Raw genomic sequence first — 12,567 nt, 5'->3', positions numbered from 1 at the left:
TTTTGTAAAAGTGTGAACCCTTTTTATCCTGCAAATTTAATAAAGTTCTTTTCTTTTGTCCCATTTTAATTTCTTGTTTTGTTCTTTTTCTTTCTGAACAGTTCTCTTTTTACTGGTCCTAATGACATGGCATGCACATCGGATCTTCGACCTAGTCTAATAAATCAATTTGAATCTGACTCAATGATGCAAGAGGTCGTTTGTGATAATGAATCCGAAGGTGACGAAGGGGAAGCCTTCGAAGAAATAAACCGAGAACTGTGCCAATTTGAAGAGAAACCCAAGCCTAACCTAAATGACACTGAGGCTGTGAACCTAGGAGACGCTAATAACATCCAAGAGACCAAAATTAGTATCCACATTGAGCCGAATGTCAAAGCAGAATTGATCGAAACTCTCAGGGAATTCAAAGATGTTTTTGCATGGTCATATGATGATATGCCTGGATTGAGCACCAATTTAGTGGTTCACAAACTACCCACTGACCCGGCATACCCTCCGGTCAAGCAAAAACTAAGGAAATTTAAAACAGAAATGAGTGTAAAAATCAAAGAAGAAGTGATCAAGCAGTTGCAATCGAAGGTCATTCGGGTCACTCGATATCCCGAGTGGCTGGCCAATGTGGTACCAGTCCCAAAGAAGGATGGAAAAATCAGGGTGTGCGTCGACTACCGCAACCTCAACAAAGCAAGTCCCAAGGACAATTTCCCGTTACCCAACATTCATATCCTGATCGATAATTGCGCTGGGCGCGAGATCGGATCCTTTGTGGATTGCTATGCGGGTTATCATCAGATCCTAATGGACGAAGAGGATGCTGAGAAGACAGCGTTTATTACGCCATGGGGAACCTACTGCTATCGGGTAATGCCGTTCGGGTTAAAGAACGCCGGGGCAACGTACATGCGAGCAATGACTGCTGTGTTTCATGACATGATACACAAAGAGATTGAGGTGTACGTCGACGACGTGATCATCAAATCTTGGCGTCAGGAGGACCATATAGCAGACCTAAGGAGATTTTTCCAAAGACTCCGGAGGTATGATATCAAGCTTAACCCGGCCAAATGCGCATTCGGGGTCCCATCAGGAAAGTTGCTGGGATTCATCGTCAGTCGACGGGGGATTGAGTTAGACCCATCCAAAATTGAATCCATCCGAGATTTGCCACCGCCAAGGAACAAAACAGAGGTAATGAGTTTGCTGGGTAGACTCAATTACATCAGTAGGTTCATCGCTCAACTCACAGCAACTTGTGAACCCATATTTCGGCTGCTGAAAAAGGATGCTGCGGTAGGTTGGACGGCAGAGTGTCAGGAGGCTTTCGACCAAATCAAAGGGTATCTGTCTAATCCACCCGTATTGGTCCCGCCTAAGCCCGGGAAACCCCTAATCCTTTACCTGACGGTCTTGGAAAATTCATTTGGTTGTGTACTGGGGCAACATGATGACACAGGAAGGAAGGAGCAGGCCATCTACTATCTTAGCAAGAAATTCACAGTACATGAGGTCAAGTACACTCAACTCGAGAAAACATGCTGCGCCCTAACTTGGGTAGCTCAGAAGTTGAAGCACTACCTGTCTTCATACACTACTTATCTCATATCCCGTTTGGACCCGTTGAAGTATATCTTTCAGAAACCTATGCCCACGGGAAGGTTGGCAAAATGGCAAATTCTGCTCACAGAATTTGATATCATCTACGTAACGAGGACGGCCATGAAAGCCCAGGCACTGGCAGACCATTTGGCAGAGAATCCCGTTGATGAAAAATACGAGCCCTTAAGAACGTATTTTCCTGACGAAGAGGTGATGCATACGAATGAGTTGGAATTACCTGAGGAACCGGGTTGGAAGCTTTTCTTCGATGGAGCTGCAAACGCAAAAGGGGTTGGAATAGGAGCAGTACTCATTTCTGAAACAGGACGGCATTATCCTGTTACGGCTCAACTGCGCTTCTATTGCACCAACAATATGGCCGAATATGAGGCTTGCATTCTGGGTCTGCGCCTGGCTGCCGACATGGATGTCCAAGACGTCTTGGTCTTGGGAGACTCGGACCTCTTGATACATCAAATTCAGGGAGAATGGGAAACACGAGATCTAAAACTCGTACCATACCGACAATGCTTGCATGATCTGAGCAAGCAATTTCGATCGGTAAAGTTCAAACACATCCCGAGAGTTCACAATGAGGTTGCGGATGCCTTAGCCACCTTAGCATCAATGCTGCACCACCCTGACAAAATGTATGTTGATCCTCTGCACATCCAAGTCCGTGATCAGCACGCCTACTGCAATGCCATAGAAGAAGAAGCGGATGGCGAACCCTGGTTTCATGATATCAAAGAATACCTCAGGATGGGGATATATCCAGAACATGCCTCTGGAGACCAAAAAAGAGCCCTTCGGCGGTTGTCGAATGGTTTCTTCCTCAGTGGAGGGGTATTGTACAAAAGAACCCCGGATTTGGGATTGTTGAGATGCATAGATGCCGGGCAGGCAACGACAGTTATGGCAGAAGTACATGCTGGAGTTTGTGGGCCACACATGAGTGGATATGTATTGGCAAGAAAAATCCTTCGAACAGGGTGTTATTGGCTCACCATGGAACACGACTGTATCACTTTCGTGAGGAAATGCCATCAGTGCCAAATACATGGAGACTTGATTCACTCTCCGCCAACAGAGTTGCATACGATGTCAGCACCCTGGCCGTTTGTAGCATGGGGCATGGATGTCATTGGGCCCATCGAGCCAGCAGCGTCCAACGGTCATAGGTTCATTCTAGTGACCATTGATTACTTCACCAAATGGGTTGAGGCTAAAACCTTCAAATCAGTAACTAAGAAGGCAGTGGTGGACTTTGTTCACTCCCATATCATCTGTAGATTTGGGATCCCAAAAGTGATCATCACGGATAACGGTGCGAATCTTAATAGCAGCTTGATGAGAGAGGTATGCCAACAATTCAAGATTATACACCACAATTCCACCCCATATCGTCCTAAGGCAAATGGAGCAGTCGAAGCAGCCAATAAGAATATCAAGAAGATACTGCGAAAAATGGTGGAAGGGTCCAGACAATGGCACGAGAAATTACCCTTTGCTTTGTTGGGTTACCGCACTACCATCCGGACTTCCATAGGCACAACTCCTTATTTGTTGGTGTATGGAACTGAGGCCGTGATACCAGCGGAGGTCGAAATTCCGTCCCTCCGAATTGTCGCTGAAGCCGGAATTGATGATGATGAATGGATCAAAGCTCGCTTGGAACAGTTGAGCCTGATAGATGAGAAAAGATTGGCAGCAGTGTGCCATGGTCAACTGTATCAGAAGAGAATGGCAAGAGCGTATAATAAGAAGGTGCGCCCCAGGAAGTTTGAAGTAGGGCAGTTGGTATTAAAGAAGATCCTCCCACATCAGGTCGAGGCAAAAGGCAAATTCGCCCCAAATTGGCAAGGGCCTTATATCGTGACCCGAATATTGTCCAACGGTGCTTTGTGTTTGACAGATGTCGAAGGTAGATGTGTCGACATGGCTATCAATTCAGATGCAGTCAAGAGATATTATGTGTAATTTCTTTAAATTATGGCAATTTTGGTTTATTCGTTTGTATTTGGCATTTATTGAATAATGAGATGACGGAGGCAATTCTTTCTTCTATCCAAACACTTTTAACCCTCGCTTCCCCCTTTGAGCCTTAAGCAAATTCTTTCAATACCCCTCTTTTGGAATCACTAATGGGAAAGATATGAAAAAAAAAAGAAAGAAAAGAAAAGAAAAGAAAAAAGACATGAAAAATGAAAAGAAGGAAAAGAAAAAGGAAGAAGATAAAATCACAAATGACAAAACCGTGGGAACTACGTTTGACCTGATTCCTCAAAGAGGATACGTAGGCGCCTCACGGCTCGGTCATAGTATGCATCATAGCAAATATAGGATGCATAATGTACATAGTGTGCACAATGTAGCACAATGTGCGTAACGCACGTAACTCAACATAAGCGTAAAAAATAAATCCCCCAAGCAAGAAAACTGGGGCAGAGGTTATGTTTTAAGTTCCAACAAAGGTTTGATTCCAAAAGTTGTAGCACATCACCCTTCAAGTTGTTTTCATTTTATAGCCTTTCTTCAATCCCACACCAAAACCAACATCGACATCCAAAAGACCTCCCGATCAATGTTCGAGAGATGCCAAATCCGGCAAATAAGACCGAGAATGATACACTGATCCCCAGCAAAGAAGAGGATCGTGAGACTGGGAATGAATTGATAGTCAAAGGAATCTCCAGAAGAGAGGGTCGTATCTACAACGCCCCGATTCATCGAAAGAAATAAAATGAGAGAGTCTCATCGGTGAAAACCTTCGCAGGCACCGAGAGGCGACGTAAGACGAGGGATATGAAATGAGAGAGTCTTATTGGTGAAAACCTTCACAGGCACCATAAGGCGCCGGGAGATGAGAGAAAAGAGAGAGTCTCATTAGTGAAAACCCCTCGAAGGGCACTATGAGGCGACAAGATAGAGCAGCAAAAGCTACCACATTCGCAACAAGATGAACATCCATTTATCATCCCCAGCAAGTCAGACCATCGGACAAATCGATTGATACAAATAGACTGGGTCGGGAATCTATGGTGCACGCCATGATCACGGGGACCAGTCATGTCCTCCAGATAAGTTCTTTTGATTAGCTCCTCCCACAAAATATTGGTTCACAAAGTTTTTCTCTTTTCCATATCTTTATTTTCTTTTCCTAAAATGTGTCTTTAAAGGATTTTTCAAAGCTTACTACCAGAAATCGAAGGGGAATTCATCCAATGCAGGAGAATACAAATAGTCCTAAAAGCCGGCCCCAGGCAATGCAAGGATTGTGCTCGGAAATTTTGAAAGAAGTAAGCTCCAAAAGGGAGTGGTTTCGGGAGGTAGAAGCAGACTCCCACAGAATATGCTTAAAGAGAAAGCAGAAAAGGGGATAAACTGAAAACCGATCCCCAGCAGGCTAGAAACCCCCCCAACAGGCAACTTTGCCCGCCAACCAATTATGGGGACAAAGAGCAAGAGAAGGGGAAGAGAGAAAAATGGCTCGCCAGAAAGGCACCCTCTACCACCACGATTAAAACTGATTAAATCCTTTTGTCTGCTGCAGGAAAACAAAGGATTGATGATGGCAGCAAGATGCACCGCCATGGAAGTCACCAAAAACCGGGGCAGAAAATTTTCTGCCAATTGTCGAAAATTTTCTCGGAAGAACGGGAATACTTTTAAGTTCTAGGTCGCCCACCAGTATAATGCGGGAATACATTTAAGTTCTAGGTCGCCCACCAGTATAATGCGGGAATACTTTTAAGTTCTAGGTCGCCCACCAGTATAATGCGGGAATACATTTAAGTTCTAGGTCGCCCACCAGTATAATGCGGGAATACATTTAAGTTCTAGGTCGCCCACCAGTATAATGCGGGAATACATTTAAGTTCTAGGTCGCCCACCAGTATAATGCGGGAATACATTTAAGTTCTAGGTCGCCCACCAGTATAATGCGGGAATACATTTAAGTTCTAGGTCGCCCACCAGTATAATGCGGGAATACATTTAAGTTCTAGGTCGCCCACCAGTATAATGCGGGAATACATTTAAGTTCTAGGTCGCCCACCAGTATAATGCGGGAATACTTTTAAGTTCTAGGTCGCCCACCAGTATAATGCGGGAATACATTTAAGTTCTAGGTCGCCCACCAGTATAATGCGGGAATACATTTTAAGTTCTAGGTCGCCCACCAGTATAATGCGGGAATACATTTTAAGTTCTAGGTCGCCCACCAGTATAATGCGGGAATACATTTAAGTTCTAGGTCGCCCACCAGTATAATGCGGGAATACATTTAAGTTCTAGGTCGCCCACCAGTATAATGCGGGAATACATTTAAGTTCTAGGTCGCCCACCAGTATAATGCGGGAATACATTTAAGTTCTAGGTCGCCCACCAGTATAATGCGGGAATACATTTAAGTTCTAGGTCGCCCACCAGTATAATGCGGGAATACATTCAGCTCTAGATTTTGGAATCAGTCACCCCACCTGAAGACAGAAGGTTACAACAGAGATCCCCAAACGGGAAACAATAAAATCCCCAGCACCAAGAAGCAGACAACTGCAAAAGCAAGCGCACATTCAAAGGGAAGAAGGAACGCGTCTCAAAAGAAGTAGTTTGGGAACGTTGTAGCATGCCCAGTATAACAATTCTGATGAAAAGCCATACCACTGAAGAAACCATTGGAAGATCTAAAGAAGAAAGCCGTGTCCCCAGCAAATCAAGCAAAGTGATGAGAACTGACATTCAGAAAAGGTGAAGGACCAGCATCATCTCCAAGTTCACAAAATAAAGGCGTCGGAGGAAAGCATTAGCCGACAAGAAAGCAAGGCAACAAGAACAAGTTGAAGATGGATGAAATTTCAGGATCCTCAGTTTAACTTAGCTTCTTGTTTTCCTTTTAGAGCAATGTAATAGGGAGATCGGTTGAGCAGTAGCATCCTACAGCAGCATACAACAGCGCACAACAACAGCAAACACTACAGTCACACGGTAGTCCCAGCTACCAAAATTTCCCGAACTACATTGACCTGATTCCTGTTTCAGCCCAGGATATGTAGGAAACCTCTGAAGCAAAGGTTCGGTCAAATCTTTTTCAAAAATGCTTCACACGGAGTATTCGGACGGGCAAAAATCGCTCGCTTATCTTTGCGCGAAAACCCTTCGTGTCTTCGTGCAAAGAGGGGCAGCTGTAAGCACGTGATTTTTTGCTTTACGAGCAATCGCTCCAAAAGAAAATAAAAATAGTGACAAATGATTTCGCTGTACAATTTTTCGATCTTTCCGTGACATGTGTTGTTAGTCGTTTGTGAGTCTGTCCATTTTGCATCTAGTCCTTATCAAACAAAAATACAAAAAATATATGTGGCGTTAAGAGAAAATTCAAAAAAAATATAAATATACGTGCATCGTCCGTTTTAGGTTGTGATTTAACTTACTTGGTATGATAATTATGTTGAAATGCCATATTGTTATTTGTTTTAATTTCATTTGTTTTATTAATTATTTTTATTTTTATTTTTATTTTAAAAGAAGTTGAAATCAGTTGGGCCCAAAAAATAAGACAAAAACAGGCCCAAACCAACGATCTGACCCGGTCCAAACCCAGCCTGCCCAGGCACGGACTCAAACGACGTCGTATCGGCGTCCCCATTTGAAGCCGTTGATCTGATTCAAAGGAACGGTCCAGATCAGGTTGTCCAACTCACCTCAACGACGCCGTTTCAGGCAAGTTGAATCTGAGCCGTCCAACCTCATTGATCCAACGGTCCCTGGTTCCCTCATGACCCGACCTATTTAGCCGGTTTAACCCAACCCCTCACCTAAACCAAAACGACCCCGTTCCCATACCAAACGACCCCGTCCTGTTACCCACCAATAGATCTAAGCCGTTCAGATCACTTGATCTAACGGCTCCAATCTCTCTTCCCCTTCCATATATAAACTTGACCCTTTACCCCGCACCCCCTATCCGAACCCCCCCTTCTCAGTCATCTCCTTCCCCGAACCCTGAAACCCCCAAACCCTAACGCCGCCCTGGTTTCCTTTCCACCAAAACCCGGCGGCACGAACGCCGGTGACCACCCCCTTCACACCCCTAAAGCATCCAACCACCCTGAACACGAATCCACTAACCACGAACCTCGAATCACTTTCGTTCGTCTCGAATCTTCATTTGAAGATTTGAGTCGAACCCGGATCTATGCCAAATCATCCCATCTTCATACCAGACACTCCCCTGACCTTCCTCGTGACCAAACCAAACTTGGTTTGGTCCGAATCTACCCACAACTCCCAAAAATCCAGATCTGGAAATCCAGACTTTAGAACACATGCACTTGGGGAATCCGGCCGGTTTGGACATAGGTTTGAGGTCTAATAGACCTTAATCAAGGTGTTCTCATGTGAGAACACCCTGATTAAAGTTTGTTCGGCCTCAAAAGTTCGAAGTCGAGTTTGATTTGAGTCCGTTTGATTTCAAACTTTTTCAGTAAGTTTCCTTTTCTCTTTGTTTGGTTCTAATTAAGTTGTCAGCATATTTCTTTGTGTTTGTTTGTTATTTTGTTATTTTTCATTCGGATTTCTTCCATCTCTGTTAAAGGCCTTTTATTTGGCCAATTGTCTTCTGTTTGTGTTCTGAATATACCCTGTGATATACGTGTTCATCAATTAGATTAATCGTCAAGCGAGTTTAATTCATATAAGTTCCCAGTGTTTGAACAAATTTATCTGAGGTCATTCGGGACTCTATACGTGTTGTTTATATGAACGATTGATTGTTATGTGTTACGATTAATATAGTCGAGTCGATATATGTCGTCAATTAGTTTCAATCGTTAATGGTAACAACTTGATTCGTATTGCTTATTTCTGCTGTGATCGTATTTGAGTCTCATTAGGAACTGAATTGTATTGCCTGTTGATTTTGTTCAAATTAAATTAAAAGAACATCTAGGGGAAAGGTTATAATGGCAGATTCAGATTTTGGTTTTTAAACACAATGCCATTTGGTTTGGACTGTGGGCAGCATGTGTATGGTTTGCTTTAAGGAATTAAAATAATCGGACAGCATGTGCTGTCAGATTATATTCCTACTGCCCATACTTTGTTTAAACAAACAAGTGATCAGTACACTTTAACAACCAAAAAGAGAGAGGGGCTGTCAGGGATTTCATGGGGGCTTGGTTATTTAAAACAAGTGAGTGGAAAAGCAACATGGGGGGGGGGCAATTTTGAGTTGTAAAACAGACTGTAAAGTGTTAAGGTTAGGCTATAAAAGAGGAGACCATCCGTTAGAAAAGGGGGTTGATTTTCGAGTCTTGAGAGAGTCTATGAGTAAGAAAACTGGAAAAGGAAAAAAACAGGAATAAATTTCAGAACATTGTGAAGGAGTATTGCCTAGAAGAAACTGTGTAAGAATCCAGTTTGATCAGGTTGTCTTCGTGGCTTTGCTTTTTCTGTCGTTTGCCAAGTTTTCTTGTGGTCATTGGATTTCTGTTGCTGTTACATTCAACATTCTGGGCTGTTATTTCCTACTCTGTTTTACTGGGATTGTCCATTTGTTGTTCGACTCTTTGCTGAGCTTCATCATTATTGGCTGGTTGTTTGTTGCTGTGTTGTTGCTGTGAATCTGCTGATTGCTGTTGTTTGCTGTGTGCTACTCAGCTGACCCTTTTCCTTCTTCTTCTGTTCCTCTACATCAGGTACACAACCAAGGCACTATCAAATGTAATTAGAACATTGAGCATGAATGCAAAAGAAAGGAAAAAGACTTGAAGTTGATTTTCATATATATACTGTTATATTAGATATCATGTATTGTATGATAATTTTCATTCTTGTATTGACAATCGAAGCAGCCTATATGCCTAATGTATATTAATATAAGTTAGCTAAATGGTAGCTTACATATGTATGCTGATAGGTGATAATATGTTCAATGAGATATGTTGCATTTCAGATTCTAGTTTACTTTGCAGTATATGTTGATATGTATACCAAGTATGAACACTGTACATCCTGGATTAAGTTCTTCCTTTTTCGGATTGATGGTCTCATATAACTAGTAAACCACCTGTTAAGACAAAGAATACCAAACTTGCAATATCAACCCCGTAAAGGTCGAGTTCAGACCAAAACAGGCCTAGCCGGCCTGCTTCGAGCAAGCAGGGGCCCAGGTTTGGCCCATCACGCATGGGTCGAATTTGGGCCCATGACTACTTATTCGACTGACTGTGCGCGCAGCCTTGTTCCTGATTTTAGCATTTCCGAATTCTGTCATAAAATAACTTGCAAGCATTAATTAATTAGGATTATCTACTGCTTTCGATTGATAGAGACAAACACGACAAGAAACGTAGTTGCTATAGGATATCCTTTAAAAATAAGAATGAGATGAGCCTCGCCGAATAAAAACACAGATTGCGGGGCCCTCAGTAAATACTTGTTTTAAATTACTTAGAATTCAGGAGGGCCGCTTAGTGAATTCCGTGGCCTTTCCAAAAATAATAACGCGATAGTCTTTTTAGGCGCGTGTTTAATAATTTATTTTCTTAAGACTTAGGGTGTGCATTTCATGCGACCCAAATCCAAATCCCAAAACGTCAAGTAAGATATGTTCCGGATTGCGGGTGCATTTCATGTGACGCAATCCAAAGACATGTTTTAAGCGACGTTCACATTCCTAATAATGATAATTAATAAAGTGGTTAAAAGATAAAATTTGCACATGGTTCATAATTGTATTTAAAAATCAGAAAAATAAGCCGAATATAACAGCTGAGCGACCGTGCTAGAACCACGGAATTCGGGAATGCCTAACACCTTCTCCCGGGTTAACAGAATTCCTTATCCGGATTTCTGGTACGCAGACTGTAATATAGAGTCATTATTTTTTCCTCGATTCGGGATTAAAATTGGTGACTTGGGACACCCTAAATCTCCCAAGTGGCGACTCTGAAATAATTAAACCAATCCCGTTTCGATTGTCCTTTAATTGGAAAAAAACTCCCTCTGCGCCCTCCCGGGCGCGGAAAAAGGAGGTGTGACAGGAAGTTGTTAGCCCAAGTAAAGGTTTGTTTTGAGGATTGGCAAAGGAAGCTCACGCATGAACCAGGTCCATCCCTCAGGTTCATAAAAACGGGCAGATTTGAGTACGTGAGATGCACGTGAAGGAGATAAGCTTAAATTGGTGTATTTAGTATCTCCTAATCGAAAAGGTTGCATAATTGATAAGGAGAATGACTCCTTACTCAAAGAGAACACTATCCAAGATAGGGAAGGAGTTAGAAGTTGAGATCAACTAGAACTCTTCCACCAAGGAAGAATAGCATTAGAAATCTAGTTATTCTCTTCATTTACTAACTCTATAAATTGCATGATATTCTCACTTTACAGGTGTTGCACAAACGCAAAAGTTAAACGTGAATTGAGAGCAAAATAGCAAGGCAATTTTGCAAGCAATTCGCGCGTGATTCAATTGTGCAAACCTGAAGCTACATGAACCAGATAGAAGAACCAGTTCCAAGTGTCTATATTTTATTCTAGTTCAATTGTAGTAGGTGTTTTCATATTGTACCTTGCAGCTTTATCTAGAGGCAATTGTAATAGGTACTCAGAGTTTTCAAGTTAGAGTTAATTTGAAGTTGTCGCAACAGTTAGAGGTTGTGTGCTACAACGAGATTAGAGTTAGTCCTAGGTTTACAAAAGAGTTTTTGTAAATGTAGTTTTTGGTTCAATGATTTTAGTGGAGAGTTTGGAAAAATCCTACTAGAAAGTAGGTCGTTGTTTTTTCACCTTTTTGAGACAGGCGTTTTTCACGTAAAATACTTGTGTTCTTTAATTTATGCATTTATTATTCCGCAACAGTAGTATAAAAAACACATAGAAGAACCAAATCCTTTTGTAATCTGTGCACGTGAAAAATTGGACACCACGCAAATCACCCCCCTCTTGTGTGGTATTGAAGTATAAAAGACCAGTTTAGGTTTTTGTTAGCATTATTTAAGTTACTAATATTAATGGCTATAAAACTTATTGGAACGTTCAAAAGTTCCAAGTCTAACCTTGAAATAATAACTTAAAAGATAAAATTATGAAAAAATTTAAGAAATATTTATAAATTACATCACAATAAGTATATTTTAAATATATCTAAAATTTCTATATATGTAATGTCGGGTTGGTTTGCTTTCGATTTGATTTTCTTTAGTTAAAACAAAACCAAACCAAACTAATTATGGTCTGTTTTTTTCCCAACCCCAAACCAAATCAAACCAAACTATAGTCAAGGTTTTTTTTTTCTCAGTTTGATTCGAATTATTGGGTTGGTGCTTTGTAGACCTCTAGGTAGCATTGTAAGGTAGATGTAAACCAAGATTTGCAGATACGTTAAAGCTCTGTGCATCTCAAAATTGTAGGGAATCAACCTGATCAACTATTAACCTTGTTTTTGGGCGATTGATAGTTTAGTCATCATCTACAAACAAATCTAAAGCATTTTCAAATAGATCATAGCCAAAAATCATCAGAAAAGGAAAATATAGCAAATACAACACAATTCTAAAGAACATCACACAAGAAAATCTTACAAAAAATGTTCAAAGCTATTAAGAATTTTTTTTTTATTACAAACTATCATTTTCATCTCTTGGATCTCACTCACTCTTCTACTAATTGTAATAAACCTACTAGAGATGCGTATACTGTATCAATCTGCCACTCAGTATTAAACACATAATCTAGGATTTTTGGAATCAAAAGAGTTACTACAAAATAAAGAGAGTGACATTTTTCACATAAATTAAAAAGGAAAGTAAAACATATAATTGAAATATATTGAGTAAGTAATATTGATCGATAACTTAGAATAAATAATAAGTACTAGTATGCTATAACATGTTAAATTATATTAATAATATAAATAATTCATTGCTATGTCAACATATAACTTATTTTCTTGAGCAAATGTATATT

Source organism: Nicotiana sylvestris, chromosome 10 (genome assembly GCF_000393655.2).
Source record: "Nicotiana sylvestris chromosome 10, ASM39365v2, whole genome shotgun sequence".
NCBI classification, from domain to species: Eukaryota; Viridiplantae; Streptophyta; class Magnoliopsida; order Solanales; family Solanaceae; genus Nicotiana; species Nicotiana sylvestris.
Note: the sequence above shows the minus strand (reverse complement) of the source record.